The following is a 12,344-nucleotide window of genomic DNA, read 5'->3' on the forward strand; positions in this document are numbered from 1 at the left end:
GGACAGAACCTTGAGGGACCCCACTGGTCATAGGGCACCATGATGATTGACTTCTGTCAACCATCACCCTCTGGGTCCGACCACGGAGCCAATTTGAGGTGGACCCGAGGCTGCAGATGGCCAGTTTTGCCAAGAGGTGATCATGGAATACCAGATCAAAGGCTTTTTTAAAGTCAAGATATACGACATCAATCTCCTCTCCCTTGTCCAGGTGATGGGTCACCTGGTCATAAAAGGAAATAAGATTGATCAAGTAAGACCTACCTGCAACACACCTATGCTGGTTATCCCTCAGGATGTTGCTGCGGGCCAGTCCGTTAAGAATGCCCTCTTAGATAATCTTTTCTAAGACCTTCCCCAGGACAGAGGTTAGGCTGATGGGCCTATAGTTTGCCAGATCCACTCTCCTCCCTTGGATGAGGGTGTAAAAAGCACCCTGTTCAAATCTGCTGATGACACTAAGATGTGGGGGGATGTGGGTACACTAGAAGGGAGGAATACACTGCAATCAGACCTAAACAGGTTACAGAGGTGGGCGGAGGAGAATAGGATGGGATCCAACACCGACAAGTGCAAGGTGATGCACCTGTGGAGGAAGAACCAGCACCATACCTGTAGGCTGGGGAACTCCCTTCTTGTCAGTGTAGAGGCAGAGAAGGATCTTGGAGTCATCATTGATGTCAAGATGAACATGGGCTGGCAGTGTGGGGATGCAGTCAGGAAGGCCAACTGCACCTTCTCATGGATCCACAGATGCATCTCAAGCAGGTCCAAGGAGGTGATACTGCCCCTCTATGCGGCACTGGTCAGGCTGCAGCTGGAGTACTGCGTTTAGTTCTGGACACCGCTCTTCAAGAGGGATGTGGACAACATGGAGAGGGTCCAGAGGAGGCCATTCGCATGATCAGGGGGCAGCAGGGCAGGCCCTATGAGGAGAGGCTACAGGACCTGAACCTGTTCAGCCTCCAGAAGAGAAGGCTGAGGAGGGATCTAGTGGCCCGTTACAAACTAGTCAGAGGAGACCAGCAAGCACTGGGGGAGTCCCTGTTCCCCCGACCACTGCCAGGAGTGACTAGAAATAATGGTCACAAGCTGGCAGAGGGTAGATTCAGGCTAGATATCAGGAGGCGCTACTGCACTGTCAGGGAAGCTGGGATCTGGAACCAACTTTCAAGAGAAGTGGTGCTGGCTCCTACCCTGGGGGTCTTTAAGAGGAGGCTAGATGAACACCTTGCTGGGTTGTTTGACCCCAGCACTCTTTCCTGCCATGGCAGGGGATTGGACTTGATAATCTGCTCAGGTCTCTTCCGACCCTAGAAACTATGAAACTATAAACCCCACAAACCCTTCCCATAAGAGGACTTTTCTTGTATGCTATGTTAGGTATAGGATTTGCCTGGCTTCACACTGGAATCCAGCAACTAAAGTGCTAATTGGTTTCTAGAACATGTACTTGAGCTAAGCTGAAGTCCATCAGCAGAATTGTAATCCTGATACTTTGAGTGGAACTGGTTCTAGGACTCCTATTGCTTAGGCCAGTGATCCCAAGCCATGGCTTGCGGGCAACATATTATTTACAAGATCCCTGACTCTCATTGTGGCTATAGCACCTGGCTCATGAGACTGAGACAGGCAAGGGGGCCAAAGCATGATGTTACTGACAGAGCATTACTTGCTCAGTATTATTGCCCGCACAGGCTGAGGACCACTGATTAAGATGTCCAGGCAAATCATGTTATGTTACCAATGATGTTCTAGTTTGCTCCTCTCTCTCATTAAGCCTGGAGACACAGTTCTGCATTACAGCATCTTGGGAGCTACTAAGAGAGCTGTCTGGAAGCTGCTTTGACTGCTTTTACAAACTTTAGAAATCACGTTTTTGGATGCTCCTTTTTGTGTCTAAGAAAAGGCAAGCTCTTAAGTTACAGATGTCTAAGCACAGACCTTGGAGTTCCTCTCTGTTTGTGCATCAGGGAAAGGTCTCTGAACCCAGCTATCTTTTCAGTGCATGGGAGTAGAGGTGTTCCTAAAAGTCACAGGAAAGAATACTATCGCACAGCAGAGTTAGAACAGAGTGCCTATGTCCCAGCTGTCCCCCAGGCTTGTGGCTGAATTGGGTCTCTGCATGGGGGGGTTGCTCTTGTGCATATCTCTCTGCATGTATTCAGCATTGCACTCTGCTTTTGGGACCTACTGCCCTGCCCACCCCCAGGAGAGGAGGTGGGGAGAGCAGGGGCATGGCCAATGGTGCCTCCCACTGAGCAGGAGGTAAAACCTACGTCAGGCCGGAGGAATCCCACTGGAGGCCTCAGTAATGAGCCTTCACTTGTTATTTTTAAAGAACAGGGTTGCGTACATCTTAGGAAAAAAAAATCCCAAGCCCCAACAGCCCCCCGCTTCGCTCATTCTTTCATTTCCAGCTAAAAATAGGGTGACAGAGGGACCGTGGGATAAGCAGCTGGAGCGGAGCGGAGCCAGTTGCTATAGTAACCCATGAGCCATTTAGCAGCACTTGCCTTGGTCCTGTGGCTGCCGGGTGTTTTCTTTTGTGTGTTGGGGACTGAGTGGGAGTTGGGGGGGACACGATGTGCCCAGGCTGGGACACACAGCAAGTGTCCAGCTCCACCCTCACTGCAAGAACGGGCGGACCCTGCCTCCCCTCCGGAGATTCAAGCGCCTCCTCCTCTTCCTGGGTGGGTGGAGTGGGAGAGGGAACAGTGCTTAGGCATGTGGGTGTGCACACACGCATGTGGGTGTGCACGGCTATGCTACCAACTGCCTTCCTGCCCTATCAGTCCCCCTTGCATGTTTCTCTCACCAAGGATCTGTCATTGTGTCAGAGAGTTTACTGCCTTTGCTAAGCTGTAATTTCCCAGTCAGATACATGGCACATCATGCAGTGATTCCTTCACAGCCCTGAAGGAGCTGAACACAAGATGAACACAAGGGTTAAAGAAGGGGGCCTGTCCCTCTCCTCCCAGGCCCAACCTCAATCATGAAAAATAAGCATTTGGGCAATCATTTAAAATGGATATCCAACCTATTTTTTGGTTCACACGGGGCTACCCTGGATTTAACTTCATTGCATTTAAATTCCTCAGTGGGGGAAACCTATTTCCTTGAAAGAGCTGAAGCTTTAAATGGGATACCTGAGACATTTTATTTTAAGCTATAATGGATATGCCTGATATTGGTGCTCCAGTACTTGATATCCATTTCTGAGAGGTAAAAAAATAAGATGTGTATTAATAGGAAGCACAGACATTTCTAAGTATATCTTTAAACTATGAAAGTACTATTGTTGATGAAAAGGTACTGGACTGGCAGCTCCTTGGAGACTGAAGACTTCTAATAATCTCTAGAGGAGACAACAACAGTAGCAACAGCTTTGGGTGGCATGTGCTGCCCCCTCCCAGCAGTAGAATAAGCTTCAGGGTTGCTCTAATATGCCATACACACCAAAACAAAGCTGTTGGGGTAGGGTGAGAGGGGCTAAAGTGGTACAGAATCACCCTTTTCCCTCCCTTACGCTTCAGTTCCATACTGAGCTGACTTCTCAGCCAAAGAAACGCATTCATGGTTTCCCTGCTTAACCTAAACAAGAAGATAAGAATATCCCTGGGAGTTATATGAGGGAATCTATAACCATCTTTTGCTGGTGCAGCCTGGTATCGCACAGGGAGGATGGGTTGTGTCCTAACAGGCAGCCAGTTGTGAACACGCTCTGCCTAAATGGCTACATTGGTAGCAGTAGGCCAGCTGGCTTTTACCCACAAAACGTTCTGGTGTGGAAGAGCGGCTGCTGATATTCATTGTTTCCAAGAGTTGCAACTAAAGTGTCTCAAATTTGGCATCTAAAAACCCAGGTAGATAAATTCAGAAGTCGCTTTTGAAAATTTGGCCCAAGTTTTTGCTCTTTAGCATCTTCTGAGGAATTGAAACAGTTCTACCTTTCCTCCTCTTGTTATGAAGAGTGACTAATGAACAGGGTTCCTGGTTTTCTCTGTTTAAAATCACAAATTTTCAGATAAAAAATTATAAACTCTCTGATTACAAAACCCAAATTCCATGTTTTCCCATAATTAAAGAGAAATGCCACTATATGCCAGTGATATGGCAGTGCCCTGCCCATGCTATTGCCCCTCACTCCTGACCCCCCCTTTTCTGCTGGTGCCCCTCACTCCCAACCCACAGCCTCCTACCCTCCCAGCCCTGCCTGAAGGGCCCCCCAGTTGCCAGGGCTATGGGGCCAGGGACCTGGGTCTGCAACCCTCCCCCCTCGAAGAGTGCCTGAGCCCCAGCTGCCCCCCATGCAAGGTGGCAGCAGCTGTGGGCTGAGCAGGGAGCAGAGCCCAGAGCCTGGCTTCCCCTCCCTCATGGATGGCATGGCCAAAGCAGGGGCAGATGCAGGCTGCTCACTGTAGGCTTGGGGCTCCCTGCCCTCCTGCCCTTCCCCTGGGGCGCCTTGATGGCCCGGTGGGCAGGACCTGGCTCAGCAAGGCATAAAAGAAAGGGGATGCTCTGTGTTGCCTCTGTGAGCCCTGCATCGCCATGGAAAGGAAGGCACCCCCTGCCTTTCCGGAAACAGCGGGGGAAACAACTCTGCGTCACCACTCCTGCTGCTGCTGGGTAGGCAGGGGGTGCCTCGCCATGGTGGCATGGGGGGGTCACTGTGGCAGCACTGAGCCTCCCCACCCCTCCCCTCCCCTCCCTGTGACAGGTCATGGCCCAGGGAGGGGTGGGGAGGCCCCAGGGGGGAGGGTGACAGCTAGGGAGCCTAAGCCTGCAGCAGGCAGCCTGCACCTGCCCTCACATGGTGCACAAATCTGGGGGACACATGCCCCCCTGGGAATGCATGAAGTGGTGTGGACCCAGCCCCCCCCCAGCGGTCCCAGATAAGCAACCCACAACTCCATCCTGCTCCGCCCTGGGCCCCAAGCCCCACTCATCACCCTAGCTCGACAACAGCCCCAGCTCCAGCCCTAGCTCAACTCCCTCCCTCACTAGGGGGGTCTCAAGCCTGCCCTCCTGCCCCTGACTTACCTGTAGGGAGCTGCTCTCCAGGCTGCCTGGCTGCCATGTCACATGTGTGCATGAACATGCATGTAATGGCCCCTGCCTGATCGCCCTCTTCCCACTCCCTGTAGCCCCTTACAGGCTGGAACTCTGCCAACCTGCAAGTGGGAACCTGTAGTTCCCTGCTTTTTTTTTCCTTTAAAGGAGAAAATTTGGGTTTTTCTACTTAAAAAGAGAAGATCTGGGTTTTTCTCCTTAAAATGAGAAAATCCAAGTTGTACTGTATTTTTCTGTGGTGAACAGAAAACCTGGATCCCTGCTAATGAATAATAAACAGCATCACACAACAGTGCTTAAATCGATGCACATGTTCTAAATAATTAATCTTCACAACACCTCTGCAAAGCTAGAGTTATTAACCCCTGTTACAGATGGGGAAACTGGGACAATCAGGTGACCTTGCACGGGTCATACAGCAAATAAATAAAAGATGAGGAATATCCAGACTCCAAACTACATCCTACACCAAGGAGTATAAGACACCACTAAATGAGAACTCTCCTCTTGGTTATGCCAATGCTGACATGGACTGTATCAGGTCAGACCTTGGGACTAACCCCAACCCCTAAAATAGATGCTCTGTACTATACAAGTGGCATAAATGGATCATAAACTTGACTGAAACAGGCAGCTTTTGGGAACCCCTGTAAGAGCTGATTAGACAGAACTTAAACTACCCCTGCTGTAGGGAGCATGTCAGGAATACTACCATACTTTGATGGTATAATAACCTCTTTTGAGATAATTAATACCAAAGCAAGTCAGAGTTGCCCTAAGTTGCCTTACAGACCAATAACAGAAAGTGGGGATGTTCAAAGTGTGGGAAAATTATTTCTGCCCTCCTCTTTCTTCTTGGGTTCTGCACTGAACAGAGCTCAGCTATACCCAAGGAAAGGGGTTCATGTGTTCATACAACATATAGCAGCCTGATTTATTTGCCTGGAGAAATTAATCATCTCCAAATTTAACTTAAGATAGGCTCACACTACAACATTTAGCTCTGGATGTAAACATTTCCAGAGGTTGGGGAGCTTGATTCATGTTTGGTTTCAGCTTATCTCTAAATGAAACTTATAATAGTAGCCAAGTGTTGGGGTTTTTTTCCTGAAGTGACTGTTTTTTCTCACTTCATGGTGTGTTTTCTTTGCTTGTTGAACTGTATGAGTAGCCTAGAGCCATGCATCAAAAGTCTTAGCACAATCATTATAAAGAAAGAAATGAAACATACTAGTGGCCAGCTTCACTATCCAATTAAATTTGCTTTGTACCCCTTTGGCGGTAGAAAGAAGGCCTAAAATCATCTGAGTTGGTTACACCAACATAACTTCCATGCTGCACATGCTAGTCCTGGCTCTGGAATGTGGCCAGAGAACTGTGCTAAACTGAGTGTTACGCAGCTGGTGCAGTGAATCATACCTAGTACATGTAGCATATTTTTTGGTATAGTATTGTTAATATAAGATACCTTAAAACAGGTCACAAGAGTTTTGAATGACAGGAAGAAAATACCTCTATCAACAGGGGCAGAAGACAGGTCTCTCCTATTCCCTTCAAGAGTCATTTAGACCTTCAGCATGTTGACATATCTGAAGAAAGCAAATAAGAATTTGTATAGGAAGAACTGAACCCTACAGCAACAGCTTGTGGTTGTGGGGAACAGAGAGCTGATGAGCACATTGAACATCAACAACAGATGGGCTCTTGTGCAAGAGTGGTACTGCAGTTAGATTGGCAAGAAAAAAAATAATAGTTTTTCCTGAACTGAACAACCCACAGAACATTCAGGATGAATATACATGTTCTGGCTGGTCCACATGGAGGGACAAAAATCCACGCCCTGTCTGCTTTCTCTTCTCCTTTCCTTCTACCAGTACTCCTGCCTTCCTCTTTGCTCCCTAATGAGGCATCTTTTGTTCCTCACCTCTGCTGGGACCACAACTGGTGCAAAAGATTCTATTCCCCGACCCCAAGCAGATCAACAGGCTGCTCTGGGTATGATGCCAGGTTCTCGCAATCTTTGGGTTAGTGTGTTCCATCTTTCCCATTCTGGTTCCTATCCTGAAGCAGCAGTCAAGAGCAGACATAGGAGTAGGTGGTGTATATCAGGAATAGGAGTCTGGAAAAAGAGAAAGCCAGCAGAGTGTACTCATTACTGGTACAAATTTTGTGCAGGCTCTGCTTACAAGTTGCCAGAAACACCAGCCCTATTGATCCCACCACTAGCAGGACCTAAATTCTACAGCAAGAATTTCTATTTTCTGCCAGCACAGGAGTTCAGCACCCAAGAATTCAGGTGAATTAACTCCCCCCCGCCCCCAAATGTTAGCTTATTTAAATAAAAAACAAATAAATCCTGAACTATTGTGCTATTAGTTTTGATATCACAGTCAATTTGTCTTCTGCTACTCCTCCATCTTCAATGTGTCACAGATTTTTTTTTTTTTTTAACCAACAGCACGTAACTATGCTGTTAGGGAACAAGAGACATTTTGGCAGCTTAGTATGAGACACTTGATTTTTGGCAGCTCAGATGGTATGTATACGTGTTTGGGGGAAGTGGAGGGAGGGCTGTAGAATTGGCGGACTGATTTTCCTGTTAATATGAACCTCAGTGAAATGCTTGATGAAACTAAATTTTAAATAATTAGGATTAGCATTCCACAGACAAAATGGGGGGAAATTACATCTGTCTTTTCATTTCTGTGGCCAGATATTAGAGCAATGGATAAAGTATAAAAATCTAAATCAAATGAATGGAAAAAAAGGTTTATTCCAAGCTGTCTGCAGACTCAGGAAGATAACATTGCGTTGGTTTACATCCAAGGCATGTTTTAAGGTTTTCTCTGCATTTTCAGTCACGAGGGATAGATTCTAGGATTCCATTTCATCTAGTAAATGAAATCCTAAATTCTAGAACAAATACTCTGTGGCATAAAGTGGATTCTATGGCAAATTCTTCAGCCATGATATCTGTGGAGCCTTCCACATCTCAGCAGGGACTTAACCTTTGGAAACAGACCAGTCTCAAAAGTATTAGACAACTGGGGAACAGGTTAGAGTGTGTTGCCCTTTTGGGTAAGATTGCATCTGACAGCTAAGGCAGAAGCACATGTGCAGTGAGTAACTTCAAGTGGGATAATGCATGCAGAACATTTTGTGCTGGAAGACTTACATACTGCTCTTGCTCAAAATAGTGTCTTCAGGCATAGACTGTGAAGAATGTGCAGAATGGTAGTTTGCTTAAGTTTTTATACTGCACTGATGGGAATCAGAGGCTATGGCTTCACAAAAAAACTGCACCTGCCACTGTAGACTGCTGGACACGTGCTTCATGCTGACCTTTATATAATACTCTGGAATTGTCATATTTATGTGTTGCTCATACATAGACATATGATGGTAAAATTACTGAGGCTTTTCTTCAACTAAAATGTAGCACAATGACTATTCCTCGTTGAAGTATTTACTTCAAGTGTTATCCAGTTAAATATAAAAAAAAGTCTACTTTTTTTTTTTTTTTTTTAAAAGAAGGAAACAGGCTTTATTTCCCTGTCCTTGGATACCTCAGAACCAGCTCAGCCAATTTTGCTCAGATCTGCCAGAACAATTCACCTTTGGGCTGACATGCAAGTCTCTCTACTTATGCTTCAGAATTTTGTATTACCAATTTCTCAAACAAAACAAAGCAAACTGCCTTCTACATGTCTCGCTTCTAGATTATAAATTCTTTGGGACAGGTACAGCGTCTTTAGATGTTGTACACTGTAAATGTTAAGGAGAGCATTAATAGAATTAAAATACTACTTTTATGAACAACCTATAGCAGAGGGGTTTAGAATGAAAGTAAATTCTCAGCTTTACCTGCTGCATAATATTTGATACTAGCAAAGCCATTTGTTTGTACTTAACAGTTTTGGGAATCTAACATGGGCAGTGTTTAAAGTAAGATATTATTATTAGTTCTGTCCTGTGTTGAGTCAGCTGATAGCAGCAACTGCCCCCTCCCTTCTTCTTTCTCTCTCTCTCTTTCCTTGTATTGATGTATTTGTGGGATCCATCAATCAGAACTCTGTCAGCAGAATAAGAGCAGGAGGGTTCAAATGTGTTTATCTTTACCGTCACTTGTAGTTGCTAATGAGAGAGGAGTCCATTACTAGAAAGGGAGAATGTGTACCTTAGTGTCAGAGTCAATTCTTATCAAGTGCCACTCAAGTGCCAAGTGTTACCTAGGAGAATTTAAAACTAGCTTGCCTCCACCCTCAGCGCTCCCCACCCCATTTCCATCCGTGATTCTTTCCTGCTATTAAGTAGAAATCACAGCTGCTTGAAAACTGACAGATACAATTTTACAAATAACACTTGTCTGATGTCTTCCTTTCCTCTCCTCACCCCAGCCATCTGATATCTTTTTCACCAAGCACATAGATGATATAGGAAAACCAGGGTTCTTTTTTAATTGTCATAGCATTCATTATGTGGGTTTTAAGGTGTTGTCGTATTTCAAAAATCCAAAGCACAAAACAGACAGTGGGCCAAAGTGTTCTCTCAGTTATAGTCCATGCACCCCAAATGCAGTTAGTGGGGGTTACATGAGGTGTAAGTGAATACAGAGTTTGGTCAGTAAATACAAGGAACACTCACCCATCAATGAAACATGTCTATTAGCAGGAATGCACCAACAATGCATCTCAGAAGGTCCTGAGGAGAGGAGGGAAGAGAACTTCATCTTAAACTGCAGGAGGAATTTTAGAGTTACAATGTAATTGCCCGAGTTGGAGGAATTGGACCATAATAACATGGCTTCCACCCCTACATTTGCAAAACGTTCTGTGCTTTTATTTATTTTTTAATGATGATGGTGACTTACTAAAATCATGAACCTGGTTTAAAAATAAAAATCAGTAAATTACAAAAATATGCATTACTGAAAAACCCAACTCATGAACCAGGTTTTAAAAAAAAATCAGTAAATTAAAAAAAAAAAGTGCATTTTTCCCCTTCTGATGTTTTTAATGTTTAAGGGAAAAGGCACCCAACTCTCAGCTGGTGCATTTATGATTACAATTGCAAGATTCTTTCTGTCTGACACAATTGCTCCCCTATGCCTGCTTCTCAGTTGATATCCTGCTCCTCACTTTCTTCTCTGATTGCTTAGCACTTCCTGCTCAGTCCCCTGATACAATTCACCTTCTTACCTAGCCAGGTGACAGCAGCTTAAGTTTACAAAGGCCTTCAAAGATACTAGCTAATTCACACTACTCTTCAGGATCATTTTCTGTGCCTCCGTGTTTTCCTGTACCCAGACTAGTCCTTACAGGCTGGCTGAGAGGGCATCGCCTTCCCTGACGGAAGCCTGGCTTCAGCCCTATTAGAAATACTGGGATATTGTAGGCATCTTCATGAAATAGGATGTGAAATTTCATGTGATAGGAAATAGCAAGCCCCTTGAGTGACAGCAGTTTAGAGATATTGGGCCATCTTAGATAAAGTCAGATGTCATGAGTGTGAAGGCAGGAAACAGGAGATCATGAGACACTTAAATACTCAAATAGTAGCAGCTAAACCAATGCTGTTTCCTGTTTCATCTTTTCGTGACACCCATTCAAGTACTGACCAAGTCCAGTCTGCCTTAGTTTGTATTATCCGATGAACAAAAAGCCATAGCTGTGGCTGTAAATCAAGTAACTTGTGTCATCCATACATATGCCCTTGCCTCGCAGTCCCTCCTTATTTGAAGATGATAGAAATCCCTATTTGTTCCTGAGCTCCCCTTTCCTTGTCTATTGCAATTCCCTTCCTTACCCATCTAGATTTTGCACCTAAAATACCAGTAACTAGAACAATTCCCCATTAATGTCGAGATTCAATTTAAGATTAGCCATCTTGTTTTTGGACTTTTCTCAGTTTACCTACCTAAGGGATTTTGCTGACCAAGTCCAGTATATTCCCCCATGTTGGTTGATGGTAATTACTCAGCTTGTCACTCAGTGTACAGCAACATCAAAGAGGCTGATCGTTGTGGTCATCAATCTACAAGAAGCCTCTCAGTGAGTTCCCACAACTGAGGCTCCCACTAGCCTGACCCTCTGTCCTCCTGGTCAGAAGTGTAGTGATTTTGTTGAAGAAAAGAAAAAAACTAAGAAAACTTGATATTAATGGAGAGGAAGGGAACAGCCAACATCATCCAGCAGGAAAAGCTTTGGAGTTCTGAGCAGCACTGGTCCCTTAGCACATACTGTGATAAATAGATTGGCTCATTTCAGCTCCTTCCATTTTCATCAGGCTGGATACACAGAGAAGGGGTGGAGATCTTCTGGAACTGCCCCTCATGGCCCTGGAAGAGAGGCAGAGAGGCAGTGAAGAAACTGTGGAGAACAGGAGGAACTGAGGGGCACTAAGGAGTAAGTGGAAGATGGAAACAGAATGTGTTCCGGGACAGGGGCATAGTACATGGTTTTGGGGCTGGAGTGCTTAATGAGACGATGGGCTGGAGAGAGGTGGGTAGGCAGAGATGGAGCTGGATTAATTAGGATTTGAGAAGGCCTAAGATTCATACCATCAGGCAGCCAGAGAGCACTCTGGTACCAAAGGCCAAAATTGTACATTTGGAAGCATTAGCAACAACACAGTGTCACACCCACAAGAAGGTGTGAGTGCAGTGGTGGTGGGGAGGTGTGGAGCAGTAGAGAGACTTCAAAACTAAAATGACAGCACCAAATACATAATATAATCTTTGGGGGGGAAAAAGACTTGCGATTTTATTTTGGTCCAATCTCATGGATTTTTTTGCCCAACTGTTTATCTTTGAACTTTTGTGGCTGGCAATTTTGCACTTATTACCATAAAGTGCTCTGCACATGATAAATCCTCACAATAATTTATTTGTATTATTGGCCTCACTGTACAGATAGCGAAGCTGAAGTGCAGAGGAGACTAAGTGACTGGCCCAAGGTTATGTGTGTAGTCAGTATCAGAGAGGATTAGAATTCAAGTTCCTTGATACTTGAGCCATGGTCAGTCTGCTATATCACACTGCCTTGTCTTGTGTTACACCTTTCCTCAGTCTAACATGATCTCTTTTTTCACATACTCTACCATAGTTAATGTGAAGTCTTCTCTGCTACGTCATCTGTATAAAACAGCTCTTCTTTATTTCTGCCTCAGTTAGTAATTTTTCTTAACATCTCAGTTGAGAATTCATCTTCTTTGTCTACACTGTGGAATTTCTGTTTTCCTTTGCTATTATTTACCCTTAGAAATGTTTTTTT

The sequence above is a fragment of the Crocodylus siamensis genome, chromosome 4 (genome assembly GCF_052110815.1).
Source record: "Crocodylus siamensis isolate JL-2025a chromosome 4, ASM5211081v1, whole genome shotgun sequence".
NCBI classification, from domain to species: Eukaryota; Metazoa; Chordata; order Crocodylia; family Crocodylidae; genus Crocodylus; species Crocodylus siamensis.